The sequence below is a fragment of the Centruroides sculpturatus genome, unplaced genomic scaffold (genome assembly GCF_000671375.1).
Source record: "Centruroides sculpturatus isolate CEXI.00-Female unplaced genomic scaffold, Cexi_2.0 scaffold291, whole genome shotgun sequence".
Lineage (NCBI taxonomy): Eukaryota > Metazoa > Arthropoda > Arachnida > Scorpiones > Buthidae > Centruroides > Centruroides sculpturatus.
In genome coordinates, this window is record NW_019384514.1 from 565,718 (window position 1) to 584,193 (window position 18,476).

Genomic DNA, 18,476 nt, shown 5'->3' on the forward strand with positions numbered 1-18,476 from the left:
GCTCCGTAGCGTGGCGCAGGGTCGGAGGAAAGTAGTTCGGCTGCTCATCCACTATTGGTCCAGACTCTATCAATCTTGTCGCGAAACGACGTTATAGGAGGTACGTTATACGAAAGTTGCTACAATTTTTTTGCTACGTTATAGGAATTGTCGTTATAGGAACGTACGTTATAGGGGGGTCGACTGTATTGCAATGATCTTTTTTCCCGATCTAAGCCTGGAGAAGACTGGTTACGGTGCTTAAATTGTTTCCGTTGGGCTCACGCTTCTTGCGCTGACGTTTCTAAAAGAGCCGAGCATTTCATTTGTGAACTTTGTCAGTAATTTTATAGTTTTTACGTGTATGTCATTTTGTCCTTACGTAATATGTCATTTTGTCCATAGTATATGGATAGTTTAATCGAGATCATCCAAAATGGATTTTGGATGATCTCGATTAAACTAACAATATTTTTTTTCTATTATCTTAATATTGTAAATGTTTAGTATATTTCATAGGTAAAGAACCAATAATTGGTGTAGAATATGGCGGTGCTGTGTTTTACTAATAAAGAGTTATGAACCTAAAACAAAACCGTATGTCATTTTGTCCGTATTTCCCTTACTCCTTTGCGATGGTTTGGCCTTGTGGTGCGTACTCACAATACACCACCCCACAAGAGTCGAAAAATCTGTCAACATGACTTGATATTGCCGCGGACCTGCCGCGCTTTTTTGGCCTCGAGGATCGTCCCCGAAAGCCTGCTGAATCTTGCGAATGGTTTACGCTTGGGTATCGCCAAGGTTTTTGGCAAAATTTGATGTAATATCGCTGCTCACGTTGTTCAGTCATTTTCCAACTTAGTGGAATCCGACGAGAGTTCACTACACGTTCTCACTCATAGGCCGACTGCCAGCGACTGACGCTTCCTGCAGGCGGGAAAAAATTCAGGGCTCTGCATGACTGTCTCCTCCACAACTCCACCGAAAGAGGCCTCCTGCGCATCATTGGTTTACGCGGAAAAAATAAAAGTCCGATACTTTTTGAACAGACATCGTATTTTAATTAAATGTAGAAATTGTTACAACATAATCCATATGTGAAATACCAAACTTTGTATAAAAGTGCAGAGTTTTGTCTTCTAACTTTTAACCATTTCTTTATCAGATTTTCTAGATTCTTATCCACTTCCTCCAGATTTTTAAATTCAGAATAACGTCTTCATATTCAAAGAATCTAGAGAAGTTATTAAACAATATGTACTGTGTTAGAGATCCGGGAATGATTAGAAAAAGAACAGCATTCTGTAAGTTCATCCAAGAGTAAGTAAGTAATATAAATCACTAAATTCACATGAAATGCAGTATAAAAATCAAAACTATACAAAGAAAAATAATAAAAAGAATCTGATTTTTATATCATTTTACAAATGTGTACCTCAAAAATAATAATTTTTTCATTTAAAATTTATATAGAACTGTAATTATTTTCTTAAATTTAATTATATTCCTTTACACAAAATCTCACATATATCATAATTATAATCGTCAGTACGAACACAGAGAGAACCTATATCAATAACTTACCTTAAGAGTCTATGGTGAAGACCCATAATGGAGTATCTACCATGAGAGCCTAGAATTCTTACGTGCTAACTGATCATAATATGTAACTAACGTCAATGTGTGAAAGGTTTACTTGAGAAGATTATTAGTGTTTCATTAACTCAAACATTAATCTGAAGAATTAACTTGTCTTAAGAGAATTAAGAGCTTAAGAAGAATTAACTTCGACCTGGTGATGAGATGGAAAATCCAATTTTACGATTGTTAATTAAGATTAGAAAGTTATCACCAATCTACCAGAAATTTCTAAACTCTATCTAGAAAAAATTCAGTAAACTTTTGATTAATTTAACAGTTAAATATTGATGAATTTAATACAATTTATAAATAAAAAAGTGCAAGTTTTTACTTCCAGTCACACAAATACAAATAAGTAAAATCATTTTAAATTGACTACTTTTTTCTCCTTAGAAAAATGGAAATTATTATATAATTTGTATTAACGCATCACTAATCATTTTAATTAATTATAATTAAAATTAACGCATCCATATCTCTAATATGGATACGTTAATTATTAATTAAAATGATCTTCAACCTTATTTAATGATGAGGAAAGTCATTATACAACAATATTATTAAAAAATTCAATTAAAAACTTGAAAAAAGTTTGTAATTTATATATGAAATGATTTTATACAACTTAGGTAATAATAAAGCTGAGGAATTTCATTTCATAAGTAAACAATTTCTACAATAAACATAGTATTTAAAGCCAAAATTAATAATGACTTCTTAATAAGTACGTATAGTCCTTGCAGTGAAAGAGTAGACATGAGTCAGTGTGAGTAGGAAAGATCTATTTCAGATTAAAAGATTAGAAGGAAATATGTGGAAGTTAACACAAAGATCATAGTAATGAAATTTGTAAAGAAAAGTAAAACAATAAAATTATTTAAATTAAAGATAGCATAAAAATGTAAAAAACGAAACAGCTTATTAAAGAGATCAGATCCATGTGTCAACTTTCACATGTCTCTTCCATCCCTTTCATCTGACATAGAATTCTTCCTGCTCAGGCTGACTCATGTCTACTCTTTCGCTGCAAGGACTATAGAAAACACATTCTCAGTCATAAAGCAATTGATGTACGAGTATAAGCTATCCCCCAACATATATATATATATTCAAGGGTTGACCTCGCTTTACGACTGATATAATCTGTGTACGGACGTCCCGATACTGCCGATACTGATACCGGTATCGATAAAGGTATCGATATTCATAAAAGAAATCCTTACAGGAATGCAGGGCTTCTTTTATCTACATAAGACATCATACGAGTTTAGACTAAAATAATGACTGGCGCACTGATTTCTGAATCAGATATTAACAAAATATAAATTGCTGCTCTGGGGCCAACTCGGCCTTTATTGTAACGGGTACGATACACCTATCCGTCTTTTTACACGGTCCATTTTACGCGAGTTTGAAATAACGCGGTCGACAAAATAAAACTAATTCTGTTTTTTCACCATCGATTGTTTTTACATGAGGGAAAACTGTTTATTTGAAAATTTTAAAATTTAACTTTTCGTTAAAATTGTAAATTATATTATTGTTTTAAGAAAGTTAATTTACTGTTCTTAGGCACCGTACTATATGTACAGTACGTCAGAGAATGCTAGATGTCAATTTTGTGTTTCCTATGCTACCTTGTGTTTACTATATTTACGTACAAATAATGTTAATGACAAATGATATTAGAATGAAAACGGCCGGTCGTGTTTCTTTTGTAAATTGCTTATTTTTTCGTTCCACTCAAGTCGTGAATCCTATCGAGCAGTTTTCTACAGATGCATGTACTGTACTATATTTTTTATTCGATTTTTTTACACGGTGTTTTTTGGAATGTATCTACCACGCAAAAACAGTGATATGTGTACCTTTTCGGCAGTAAAATTAACTGGAAGGCAACACGACAGCCAACAAGATTTTCGATATCTGATGCCGATACTGGCCAGTATCGATACTTTTGTGGTATCGAGACACACTTGTTTCTATGTATTATGACTGTAAGAAATGAGGTAAATTTATTTTATCTTGTTTTATTTTATTATAACTAAAACTGCGTTTTCCATAAATATGATCTTAATCTATGATCAAAGCTTACGGTTCGCTTTACGACGGATTTCAAGAACAGAATAAAAAAATCCAGTAACTTGTAAAATTTCAAAAATACAAGGTATACTTAATTCCTTAAGTTTATTTTATTCATCTACGCAATTATACTATTATTAACTTATTTTTCTTTTTCAATGTAAACTAAACTTCATCTGCTAATAATGTGAAGAGTTTCTCAATTTTCGATCGATGAATCGACATAAATCATGCTTATTTAGTAAACCTTTTAGTAACTATCATTACTTTTAATGACAGATATTGTTCAAGTTATCGATAATGAAGCCAAACGTAATAGAACATTTATAAGTCAGGAACTACAGCAGTTATGTTGATCCTTTTCTTTCTTCTTTTTTTTTTCTTTTTACAGATAAAGCATGACTCGAGTGAAGAGAAAAGAAATTAAACATTTATTCAGGTGCAAAAGTGATCATTCTAGCATAACATGAACATATGCATATAGTATATTACAAGAGATGGCCAAATCTATGATGCAAGCTTTGTATCAGCTATTAAAAATACACGAGACCAGCATTCCTCTATTAGTATTTTACATTTTAGATAATAAAATACCATAGTTATCACAATCTGCAGTAAATATCAACTACTGTATTACATTGTAACTTGCTACGTAAACGTTCGTTTAACTCATACGACTTCAGAAACGCACTCTTAGTTTTCAGTCGCCTATTCAAGTGTTATGCTTACAATTCTTGTGCACACACTACATAATAATCAGAAAACTTAACTTACAATAATATTATATATGTGCTTAGTTTATAAAAATAAATTATTCGGGAACCGCAATTTGGCCTGTCTGGTTTTGTTTTTCATTAAAATAAAGCTTTACAATTACAAACACAACTGTAAAATGATTATACCTTTACGATTGGACGAACATTACAGGAACACAAACACGTGCAATGCTAAAAGATTCTTTTGCGTCTAGATAAATGTTAAAGATGATATCCTGTATCCTTCAATATTCGTTATAATGTTAAGTAAATTAAGTATTTATTCATGAACATTTTTATGCTGAAACTGTAATAAAAATGTACTTTTTCCTCGTTTTATAGATTCCAATGAATCAATTATCAAATCTTTATCCTATTTATACAGGAAAATATTTCAGGAGGAAAGTTCTTATGTATTAAGATCGATCTGTCTGGCAAAATCCCAATAGACATATACATCGTCTCTTTTGTTAATCGGTTATAAGAAACCAAAACAAATTCTTCACAGCATTTTATTTTAATGTTAAAAATCTAACGTTTAACCCAGAAGGAAAGGGAAAAGGTTAATTAATTAATAAGGTTAATTATTAAGGTTAATTAATTAATTTTACTTAATTTTAACGTCTTTAATCTCGAAATCTTTGATTAAATTGTATAAAATATCTGTTTATAAGGGTATTTTTAATGTAAAGTTTCATTGAATTTTCTCACTAATAACTCAAAAAATGCAGCCGAATTAAGGGAAATTAACTGTCAGAAAAGTGGAATAAAAGTAATTGTAAAGTGATTTATATTCTCATATTTGTTTTATGAGTTTATTTCCTGGAAGGGAAGAAACACACAAAATGAACAAGTACACAAAATTAGATTTTTAATAGGGTTTTGTTACGTCACGCTAGGACCTGATTATCTCGGAAGACACGGAAAATATAACTAATTGGCCATCTCGGATAAAAGAAAAGTTAATAATATTATTTCATATAAAAGAAAGTTCATAACGAAAACTTTTAAATGACAGAGTAGCTTAACTCTCTTTGCAATCCCTGCTTTTATGAATGAAAGCTTTGTATTATGACTTTATGAAATATTAGAAAGATAGATGCTTTATTGCCTCATATTATAATTTAAACTCTATTCCCATAAACTAAATTTCACTTATGACCTTTATTTTATAGGAAAGTTGACTCGCTTTACGACGTTTTATAAGAACTAGTTAAACTGTAAAAGCGAGTGCATATTACACGTGTAACTCTTGTGTGATGACAAAATATATTTGAATTTATTTTATTTGCTTAAGCCAATTTTAAATAAAGTATTTTATTTTTGGTATTTTAAAGTGGTTATTGCTTACTGTATAAAAATAAATATAAAATTTGGACAAAGTTACTAAAATTTATATCATATCAAGTATTTACTTTAATATTTTTACACGATTTTAAGTATTTCTTTTCTTTTTCTTATAAGTTATTATTTTTATTAACTATTACATTAACAAAATTCTAGATAAACTGTCCTGAGAAGAAGAAATGTCGTCAGCTTCTTACATTCTTTAGGGTGAGGAGATTGATTTCTGCTGTGTAGCTTTTTCTGTTGCAGCATTTCTATATTTGACTCTTCCTGTTCATGTACAGGTAGTACCTTTTGACTTTGAGTAACTTCTCTAGTTGTAGCTTCTTGTTATAGGTCCTTGTAGCTTCTCTAGTAAAGTTTATAAAAATAAAAATAATTTATTAAAAATATATCCATGAATAAAATTTAACATAAAAAATTACAGTTAACAATATAAAATCCTGTAATTTGACTGCTGCAAATGTATTCTTTCGTTGATGTTAGCATTTCTCATTAATTTACAAAAAGTATTAAATTTCATTTTAAAAATATTTTTTCTATATTTTCAGTTATCTAATTAATGTTAATGAATAGTTTACTCTAACTTATTAGGATTTTCCTTATTAAAAGTTAGTAAATATGATACTTTTAAAAGTTTAACTACAATAATAATTTAAATATAAAAGTAAACATCCTTTCAATGTATGTTCAAATTGTAAAAGTTTAACCGCCTAAAAACTGTGTATGCAAACAAAAACTTCAATTAATTTTATTTTAAAATTCTTCCATTTTGTTAGAAAATATTTAAAGAATTTATTACTATTTATGTTTTTACAAGTACTAAATATAGTCAAATTCCTTGAGTTTATAAAGGATTAAGAGACTTAGACTTATTCTTAGATCAACCAAGAGGAGAATAGGTTTAAAGTATTCGCCAATTGGATTGGATAGATGGGGTAGGCAACGTAATACAAGGACAATTCAGGAGGTGCCTTTCAGGAGCAACTCATATTTAGCGAAGGAGTACCTTCCGAGAGGAATTTCTATGGGAAATTGGCACATATTTAGGTGTTTAGATCGTGAAAAACAAAAAAAAACTGCACGTAAAAGTCCTTTGGTAAGGTGTGAACCCCGACAAACTAGTGTTCAGGAAGTTTTATCTAATCCGCACTTGGCATATTCGCGGATTGATCAACAAAAATTCTTAAATTATTATTTAATGTATTTTAAGATGATTTTCAACATTGACAAGAATTGGGAAATCGCAGAAGACACTTCGTTAGTATTGATTGTAACAATATTTTGATGCCTCGCTGAAGTTTTACTCATTTAAACAATAATAAAACATGTTTCTATCAACTATATAATTTGTATTTGTGGCAATATTTATAAGATTTCGAGTCTCTAAATAAATAGTAATCTCACAATAATTTCATTTTTTCCTTGAATATCAATCTGTAAATACTATAATTAAAGATTTCAAATTTCGCTTGCAGTTGATGTAATGACGTTTTCACAGAAAATTATTGCAGATTTAAATTAATCATGTTTGCATAACGTTTGAAATTTGAAAGGATAAATACATTATACAGAGGGATGTGAAAGACTTCAATTAAATGGTGATTATAAAAACTCTGAATGATGGAATTAAATTAATGTATAATTTCCTATAAATTTACTAAACAATACATTAATTAAACACAGGGGAAATATATAATTTAGATGCAATTTTATTTTAATATACTAAAGGCAAATAAACTATTATATAAAAGACTTTACGTGTTTGCATCTTCTTTCATCACTTTATTAATCATCCGTGCTTACATTTCATTAATACATCTTTATTAATTAAAAATATTAAACTAATCAATGTTCCTACATAAATTTAATTCATATAAATTTATCAGGTAATTAAAGACACGCGGAAGATCCGAAACTAGATAAAATGCACTATTATATTGTTTATACTTTACATATTTAAGAGAATAATAAACGGAATTATGTCTTAAAGTAATATTTTAAAGATTTGTGAGGCTTTAATTATATTATTTTATTAATTAATATTAATGATGCACGCCAGTGTTTGAAAATAACTGATAATTTGTAGGAATATTAATAATTTATTCAAATATAATGAAAATATCTTAAAATGTAGAAATTTTAACTGAAATTTTATTTTACTGTGTTTATTACTTTCCTGGCTGTGTTATATATTAAATTTTGGTGGCTAAAGATAGAGGGCTTGGGGAGATAATGGGAGTCGTGTGTATCTCCAGTAGGGTCAGACTTAATAACGATCTTACTCGTTATTAGCATTTACAATATTTTATAAAACTCATCCCTGTCCTCAAATTTAAGTTTTTTTTATAACATTTTATAATAAATAAAAATATTAAAAGTTTTTTTTTAAAATAAAATATCATAACAAATGGTGTCACACGTATTGCCGGGAAGGTTAACCAACTCGTTGCTGGATTTTTTTTATTGATAAAATTTAAGAACAAATTTTAAAAAAACAACTGGAAAAACAGTTCTTCTGTTTTAAAGATGGGAATTTAATTTATATCAAAAGATTAAATACTTTAAAAATAAAAAGTGTCGATATTTTCTTTATTCCGTTGAAAATTCTTTTAAAAACAAAAGGAATAACTTTAAAATATTCCTCTGGAAAATTTTTATAAATGTTGAAACAGGAAAAATATTCAATTTAAAATAGTTAAATTATATTAAATATAAGCATTTTTATTGATATTGAATGTTTATACGACAATTTTTGTCAAAGTATATAACAATGAATGAATAAAGTATTTGAATTATACAAAGAACACTTATATAAACAATTTTGTATATGGATTATTAAACTGTATACCTTCAATCATTTATAAAACAGTTTCTATTCCAATGCATCATTCAAGATATCTACAAGATGCTTGCAGAATCGTGTATTTATTGTCTATCTCTTGCGTTCAATATTTCAAACAATACTCATTATTTTAAAATATTATAATTAGAATTTAAATGTATATATAATTTGTCTATCGTCTAAATTAGTTTCATACAACTTAAACACGATAATTTAAGATGCCATGGTCTACTTTGATGTATTCAGATGAAAGTGTATTCATTATAGAAGAAGTTAATTGAATACAGTTATAAAAATTCAGATTTTAAAGTGCAAAAAGCTTCGGGAATTCTCAAAATATTTATTATTTGATCTTTAGTCACGCATCATTATTGTGACAAGCTGTAACTTTAAAAGGTAAAGTATAATACTGGTAATTGGTCGTTGGGTTTGCGCCTCGACAATAGACTGGACACGTGAAGCTTTCTGGACTTTCTTCACGTGTCTAATTCCTAAATAGGAGCCGGTTTTCCATAGAAAAGTCTTCAGAGGGCTTTTTTCTACTGTCCTGAAAGAGCTTCCACGTGTTGTGTTTCCTGATCCCATTAATCAATCTAATTAATAAAACTCAGTTAAAAAATAAGAGGTTGCGAAAATTAATAATAAAAGGTGCATTATTGAAAATAAGAGGTTTTATATTTGTGATTTTGCCACCAGAAATAAGTAAAAGCTGTTATTTTTTATGGGATAACAGGTGGCTGAACTGACTAAAGCTATAAAACAAACAAGTTACTAAATTTTGTTGGTTTGTTTGGAGCAATTACATCTCTTTTAATATTTCAGAAAAAAAGCAAAGAAAATTTCTGACTTTTCCTCTGCTGAATATAAAAAACACCAGGAAATATTTGAAAGAATGAGTTGTAAAATTGATAAATATAGCGGAAGGAAAATATACTAAATCAATTAAATAAAAATATAAAAATGAAAAGATAAATCCATCAACAGTTGAAAATAAACTATTTCCAAGTTTCTAATTCTTATTATTGTTCTAAATTTTCAGCCCACCACTGACCGAATGGACAAAAATGATTTTCACAGTCTCTTCGGTATTAATAAGTTATGTTTAATGATTAAAAATCAAAGAAAATTAGATTTATTCTTATTTTAAATTTAAATTTGCGAAGACTTCAACTCAATTTAAATGGTAAATAAATATTTAAAATAGATCTGTTAGCAAAGGAATAATTTGCAAGTTTAATTGAAGAAAAATTTGTAATTAGGTATATTTGAATAACATGTTTTAATAGCAAATTAACTACTCCAATTATGAAATGGTGCTGATGAACTGCACATGAAATTAGTAACTTTATCTGCAAACTCCTTTATTAAAGAAACGAAAATAAAATTAGAAAAAAAACATTCTTTACATTAAAAGAATTTTGTTAAATATGTAAAATACTATATTAATAGAAAAATTAGGAAAAACTTCAATTATTTTGATTCAAAAACAAAATTACACGGTTTACATTATTCTGAAAAACGTTTAAACATTATACGGAAAAGGTATGAATTACAGATGTCACAGTTCCAGATGTTAGCAGAGCAATTAGAGAAAGTCACTTAAACGTCTATAGAAAATTATAGCAGTCGTACTTCTGTGGTCAGAGCACTGAAAACTATATAAGAACTTGTATCTCGACAAATTCAGTACATATAAGTTGTAGAATGCTGCACTACTTGGAACAGCATACATTCTGAGCAAACAAATACCTCTAAATATCCCCCGTCTCTAGTAAATATCCGATGTTTAGCAGGCCAAATCTAAGAACTGAAAAGCTGTGGGTAAGCTATAGTAAATAGCTGATAAAATAATAATAACAATTTTAAAAATTTTCTTTCCTCACACAGAAGCAAATAAAGAACCACATTGGTGTCAGATTTATCAAGTCAACAAAGAAAATTTTAATATTAAAATCAAAAATAATTCTTATAAAATGTGGAGCGTTAAACATTATTTCATTCATAAACTATTTTAAATAAAGGTAAAAATTAATTCCTTTTGAGATATATTAATACAATTCAAACCAAAGAATTTTTTAGAATATGTAAGAAAATTCATGGTTACTAATAAATCTCTACAGCCAAGCTTCCATCATGTTTCCTAAATTGACTGTTCTTTTAAATATGTATTTAGTTTTACTCTTATGTACAGTTTTTGAGATCAAATACAACATTGGAATTTTGATTTTTGTTTCGTTAAACAAGTTTATGTAAGTGTTTGTACTAACTTTCCCTCTCTAGTTTTTCTAGGTAATTTTTCCTCTTTCCTTGAGTGGAAACTCAGTTTTCCGTCTCATTATAAACCGAGGGTACTCTCATTCGTCGCTACATACATGTTTCTATCATTTATCTATTCAGGTTACATTTAGTGCTTCTTTCTTACATTTATCTTTTACTTATTGAATAGCCTATTGTTTTTTAATATTGAATATTAATGCGATTTACTTTAATAGAACTGGAATAGTTTATAATTCGCATAGATTACTTAGTGAATGGAAATTATCTTTCCGTTTTTTATGATATTTTTTTACAATTTAGAATTTCTTGTAAATTATTACATCTATTTTCATATTAAATTTATTTGTAGTAAGTATTTAGTAAATATTAAATGTAAAATTTTACATACAATCAAACCTCTGAATAACTGGATTTTTTGTTTCCGTCACCGGCCGTTGTTGGGAGGTGGTCCTTATTGGAGATTCGAATTAAATTTATGAGATTATATTTATTTATAAAGATATTACATTTCAAGATCCGGAAATTTTTACTAACTTTTAATATTTCTTTAAAAGATTTTAAACAATTAAAATTATAATTTTTGTATTTTTAAATATTAGCCTAGATGATTTTTATGAAATTTTGCTTTAATATTTTATTAACATACAGTTGACTAAATAAGTATACTTAATATTTTTATTAATAATATTCATAATTTTATACGAAATTCTTAAATCATTAACGTTATTTATCTTTAAATAATTATAATTATTTAATATCGTATCGATTTTATATAATTTTGTATAACAATGATAACAAGTGTCTTTACAAATTAACCTGTTCAGAACAAAAAATACATGACATTTATTGTAGAAAAACGTTATAATTGAAAAGGAAATCGTGAAAATTTTCTTCAAAACAGTTGAAAGTTGCGAAAAATATTCAAAACAGTTGAAAGTTGCGAAAAATATTCAAAACAGTTGCAACAATCAAAAGTATCATCGTGCACTGTGACGTAAGCAAGGAGACTACTTGGTCCTGGTCCTCTTACCTTTGTCAATAAATACATGAAGAAAAATCAAATAAGTACAGAGAAAGATTTAAATGTGACAAACTCACTTACGCGTGTATACAATATTTAAGAGTTTACTCTTCATCACCACCGCTGATGACTACATTCACAATGGTGCAGGGGTGAATGTAGGTTTGCACATTTTAAGTTAGATCCCCTTAATACCGGTCGTAGTTACGCTACAGTCATTAATTTATTTATATAACATTAACAACTTAGTTTTTTTTCCAAATTTATTCCATTCTTTACTATAAACATTTATGATAGAAACATTACTCTGTATAAATGCCTTAATAATTTGTGAAAGTACTCAATGGCGAACTACGATAATGAGTTACTCAGTTTGAGGAAACTTTTAGGAAATTTGTATGTAAATGCGATAAAGCTCGTAACAAGTAGATACGATATCAAGTAGAGGCGCTTGTTACATGTCGTGGGAAATAGGCATATTTATAATGTTTCTCTAACGTCTGATAACGTTTACAATCTGTATCAAATAACCAAGTTTGTTACACCAACGAATTCTCTTCTACGTGTTTATCACCTTCTAATTGCTGTTTTCGACTCATTACTCACTCCCCAATGCTCCATTCTGTGATGGATTTCCAATTATTGTCTTTCAAACAAAGCTGATGTGTGGATAACAATTCTCCTGTTTAACTAATTAAGAGACAAAAATTTAATGAAAGTTAAGGTTAAAATAATGAAATGTAAATTTTGAATATTTATACTTAAATAATTTTAATATTATTTTTTCAGTTTATATTTTATTTTTTTAAGATTTTTTTATAACTTCTATTACGCTTATGTTCAAGAAAATCAATTTATTCCTATGCTATAAAAAACCTTAAAACTAACTAAAGTAGGCCTACACTGCAAAATGTACTGTATTAAGATTTATGAGGTAATCCCTTATGCCATTTTAATTTGTAATTATGTATATATTTTAAAATTGGCTTTTGGCTTATCAGCAGTGAATTTTTAAAACTATTTTACATAATTTTGCTAAGGCAACCTCAATAAAAAGGTCATTTCTGCGAGGAAAAACTGTTTTTTGCTGGTTATTAGACAAGACTGAAGAACGAAGAAGACTTGATTTCTTCGATATTTTAAATTTGTGAAATATACCGTATGACATTTTAATTGATAAGAAAAATAATCGTAAAAATTTGCCATTTTTACCGAATTACAATTATAAGTCCCAATTCTGGTCCCCCACGCATTAACATCCATATGTACAGAAAATATATCCAATATTTTTGTATATCTCGACATTTTAAGGTCCCCTGAGTTCAAAAATGTGAAAATATTGGGGGATCATTTTTTGACCGACGGCCATTCTTTTCCTCTCAGTATATGATCAGCCATCAAGTAATAGAAATGGCAACACTAAATCGATAAAATGTCACAAAATTTTTGTTATAAACAGTGTACATTCGAAACAAGTGGGTTAAGCTCTTTAGTAAACACAAAAGACTGCTTTTAAATAAAATTTGAATGAAATCTTGAAATTTATTACACATTATAATTATAAATTAATCATTTTTTCAAATATTTCATACAAACTACCTCCAAACAACGACCATTTTTATGTTCCTGTCAGTGTCCGTTTTTTAAAGGTGCGACTGTATATACAGTATTTTTGTAGTCATGATGCATTAATTAAAAACGTCATCAAATCTCTATATAGTAAAAAGAGAAATAAAGTTTGCAAATTATCCAAGTATAACCTTTTAATAAACAATGAATTTTATTACATTTTATTTAAAAATATAAAATAAATTCATAACAATTTTAAAACTTAGAAACACTAGATTATAATGTGATATTTTGTTAATAAACTAATAAAGAATCTTTAATTATGGAGTTTAATTAGTAGTTATATTATTTGTTGATGAATAAATATCATCTTGAAACATATAAAATAAGATATATTTAATTACTTGTATTAATGGTTGCCTCTTTCATGCAAATTAATATATTTTCTCATTAAGGATACGCTTAGTGTAGTTTAATGGAATTCATTAAATAACTACAAAAAGATCCACGTTTTAATTAAGTAGTTAATGCATTGCTTAATGCCATTCTATAAATATTCAGTTTAGAATATTCTATATTAAAGATGAAATGTAAATTATAGGATACATTAACAACATTAATCAGCATCGTTAAGGTAAGAGAGACAAAACATTGAAAGTTTTCGAAGAGAAGATGAAAAATTTCTTTAATTTTCTTCCTAATTTATTAATCGTTATGATCAAATAAAAACATATAATCATATTAAGTTATTTGAATTTATGATTGGCTAGTTAATTAGGATACATAACGCAACATGGGCTGTGCCAAGATGCCTCTCTAATGGATTTTCTATAGGAAATTTGTCCTATTTAGTGGTTAAAAATGGTCGCAAATTTGTTACCAACTGACAATGCATAATGGTATTATCCACTAGTTACAATTTTACAATTTTCATTTAGTAAATTGTTTAACATAGTTATATAACATATAAATCGTGTTAGTATTAGCTCTGTCAAAAGTCTTAAACATTTTCATCTCACTATTACAGTTGACTAGCGGTTGCATTTGGAGCCTTTGTATTTTATCTTTTTCATTACAGCATTCACATATAATATGAACTCTAGATAAAGGTTTAGTACAATTTGGACATTTAGATTGGGTATAGTCTATATATTTATCATTTATAATTATTCCGTATTTATTTAGCCTAAGCTGTATAAAAAACTTTTTGATGTTAAAAGCTAGATTTGTCAATATATAGTTGTTATTTACAGGATAATTTAAAATTGTTGCATACCAGCTTGTATTTTCTCGTTTTCGTATATCTTCCACGTCTTGGATAATAGAGTATTCCATAACTCTATGTATTATTTCTTNTCAGTTAAAATTCATTTTGGAAAAATTAATTAATGTTTACTCAAGTCAGTATTTTTATTTAAACATATTTAATCCTCATTTTTATTTCCGAAATATATTTATTTTTTGAAATAATCTAATTTGTATGGAAGAAATTCTTTTAAATTTTCTGATTTGTTATATTTTATTTATTTTTAATATTTACCATTTAATTAAGAATCACTTAAAGTTTCGATTTTTCCAATTCAATACGAGATATACATTATTTTTCTCAATATATTCACATTAATATTTTAAATGATATATAATACTTCTACGGAAAGTAATTTATATGGATTTTATTTTATTGTTTTAATTAATTGTGTAAATCGATGTCTTTATATTTGAGTATACAGGGTTGTCCAAAAGTCAATTAACCGTTGTAAAATCTAAACTTAGACATATGTGCGGGTTCTGCGGTGATAGGTTACACCTACTAAACGAGTTTTGAGCGTTTTCTTTTTGGATGCAATACGCGATCTCGTATGTGAGACTGGGGGTAAGAGGATGGAGTAGGAAAGGACGAGATTCAGTACGAATTGATTCACTCAACACAATTTACTACATTTAAACATTTAGTAGACGGCACGAAAGTTAGTACAACACGTTACATAGTGCATTCGCGTTTCTTGGAGAGAGATTACACATTACACCTCACAAATCGGAATTACTGTTGACGATCATCAGATTGTCCTTCAATTAGCAGTTCGGGAGAGATACAGTAAGTGGAGAGATGACGAGGGATCTGGGGGCACAGAAGAGCACTATTCCAAAAGAAAGCACATAATCACACTAAACTGAATAGTTGAAAGAACGGGCGACGACTGATTGGAATCGATCGTTTCTTGTCATATTTAAAGCAGCAAACACCTTACAGGTGACTAAAAGTCGCGTGAAAGGTCTCAATACAGACTCTGAGAATGCGTAAGTTGACACTCTCTCAGTTCAGAAGGTTCACGTGCTAGCTTCTGATGAGGTCATCCTTAAGTTGTTTTCATTTTTCTTCTTCGATTCTCAGATAGATTAATATGTAAATTAAATTTGAACAATGTAACGTATATGTACAGTACGTTAAACAGTACATCTGTTTTGTTCCAGGTATACTTATATATTCAGAAATATACTTAGAGCATCATATTAGAAATGATTCGTACACGAGAAACATTTATCTGTAAGTTGGCCGAAAAATAATATCAATATAAATAAAATAGTACAGGATGTCCCATAAATTACGCTCCGTAGTCACTCTATAATGTAAAATGTTTCCGTTTCAGGAAAATGATGCAAGAGGAACGTCTGTCGAATGATCCCCCGGAGTTCCAAACTCACACTGCTGGATTACTCGAAAGCCATTGTTTATGAATAGAAGATTATGTAATTTTCCCATTTGAAAGAGATAATCACACGGGAATAGTGTTGAAAGTTGTGTGATGAGATTGGATCACCTGTCTCAATCTGTGTACAACAGACAGGCAAACACATCAACTATTTTTCCTAGGATACAGTTTTAGTCTTACGTGACACCCTGTATAATTAAGTTTTGCGTCACTCATATAGATGATTTAGACAAAAAGGTACGCAGAATCTTTACCTTTGTTGTGTATATTCTCACAGTGTGCTACGATTAAATAACACAATTGTGATAAAACATAATATAATTTGAATAATTTCAGGAAAGTATAATTATGCTACTGTCCGTGAAGATAACAAAAAATTTAAATTATGTTGATTGTCGATAAGTTATTTAATAATTTTTATGATTTTTATGAATAATTGAGGAACTGCATTACATTAAATACTGTTCAATGTGTGTTTGCGAAACCAGAAATAATTTACAATAGATCCTTAGAATAAATCCTAAGAATAAATTAATATACAGTATATAATATATTTTAAGATGTTAGATTTGATTTACTGTCCGTGCGTTACTAACAGTGTCCTTTCTTCAAAAAATTGCTTTAACGATTAATATAAGCTCAAGATTTATGACAACAATGAAAATTGCATTAGGATATAATGACAATGATTTATAACGAACGTAAATCACTTACATCGTCATTTAAAATTTGTTATTTGTTGTGTCATTTTGATTATGTTAACGTTTTCCTTACATCCAACATTTAAAGAGTAACAGCTGCGGGCAAAATAACGACTTTGAAGGAAAAAAAATTACCTTTAAAGTAATAATATTATCTTGCGTTGTAATACCTCGTATATAAATTATAAAATTTGTAATTACTAAAATATTCTTAATTTCAATTATACAGTACTTGAATACAGGGATGGCCCCCAGATGGCCGAACCTATTAATGCTTCAAGATACCGTTCTGGGGATCCGGTATAGTTTTCCGGCGAGCAACTCCTCAAAAATTTTAATGATGGTATTGCCCCAAATATTTCGGGCACTCGCCACTAGTCTGCCCCATTGTGGGTTGACTGAATCCAAGTTGAACTTCGTAAACAGGCTCTATTAATGCCCATAGAGCAGAGTAGACAAAAATAGGGAATGACATTACAGTAGAGCGTCGTTTATCCGAATCAATTGGTGAATGGGGTTGTTCGGATACCTTATTTTCGGATAACCGATTGTGTACGAAAAAATATATTAACCTATCCCGTGTTGAAATTTTTCTCCGTTGCGTGTCGCTTCGAGTTAAATTTTCGTCAATGTTAAGCCTAACGTAAACTTTTTAAAATAATAATCGTGACTATTGTATCGTTAAAAATTATTTCTTTATTTTGTACAAACAAAATAAATATATTGAAAAATATAAAAACAATAAAAAATTATACTTCAGAACTTAATTTAGTATCAGAAACGTAAAATATTTGAGTAGCCCAAGACATAGCCAAAGATTGCAGCGCCACAGCACTAGCGAAAATTTAATTTGCCAACTGGAATTCTTTCGGATAACCGACTTTCGGATAAACGACGCTCTACTGTAATCACTCTTTAGTTTATATAATAACTAAACTAATACGATATTGCCCGAAGAACTGTAACGAAGATGACGTAATTAGATAAAATTAAATACATCCAGTGATAACTTCCTCTCAGTAACCTCATATACAAATAATCCGAATATTCATCAAATATTCATCAAGTACTGTATATTTAATTCAATATCTAATAAATTAAATCTTGTGAATATTTATAGCCTTTAACTACACAAAACACAGCTTAAAAAATTTAAACCAGACTTTCTAATGCTCTATATATTCGTTTCTAAAGCTATCCTAAAGCTCTCCGCTTTGTTTTTTTTTTTAAATCCATCATGAGTTCGGCCGGGTGCACAATAAGAAAATCAGGTGATAAAGAATGTCAATTTATGTTAAAACATTTGCAATAAATATACAATTGATTGTATTTTATATCTAGTATAAGATACTAGATACTCCAATTGTTTCTTCTACACGTTAAAAAAATTTTAATTTAATTTCAAGCAATTGTCTTTATCAGTAATACTATTGAAGGAATTTTCTCTCTGCACAATTGTTGATATTCTCCTTAATCAAGTTTTTAAGTAACTTATTATTCAAGATTATATTTTAAAAAGTCTGTTATACATCCTCAAATTATAAA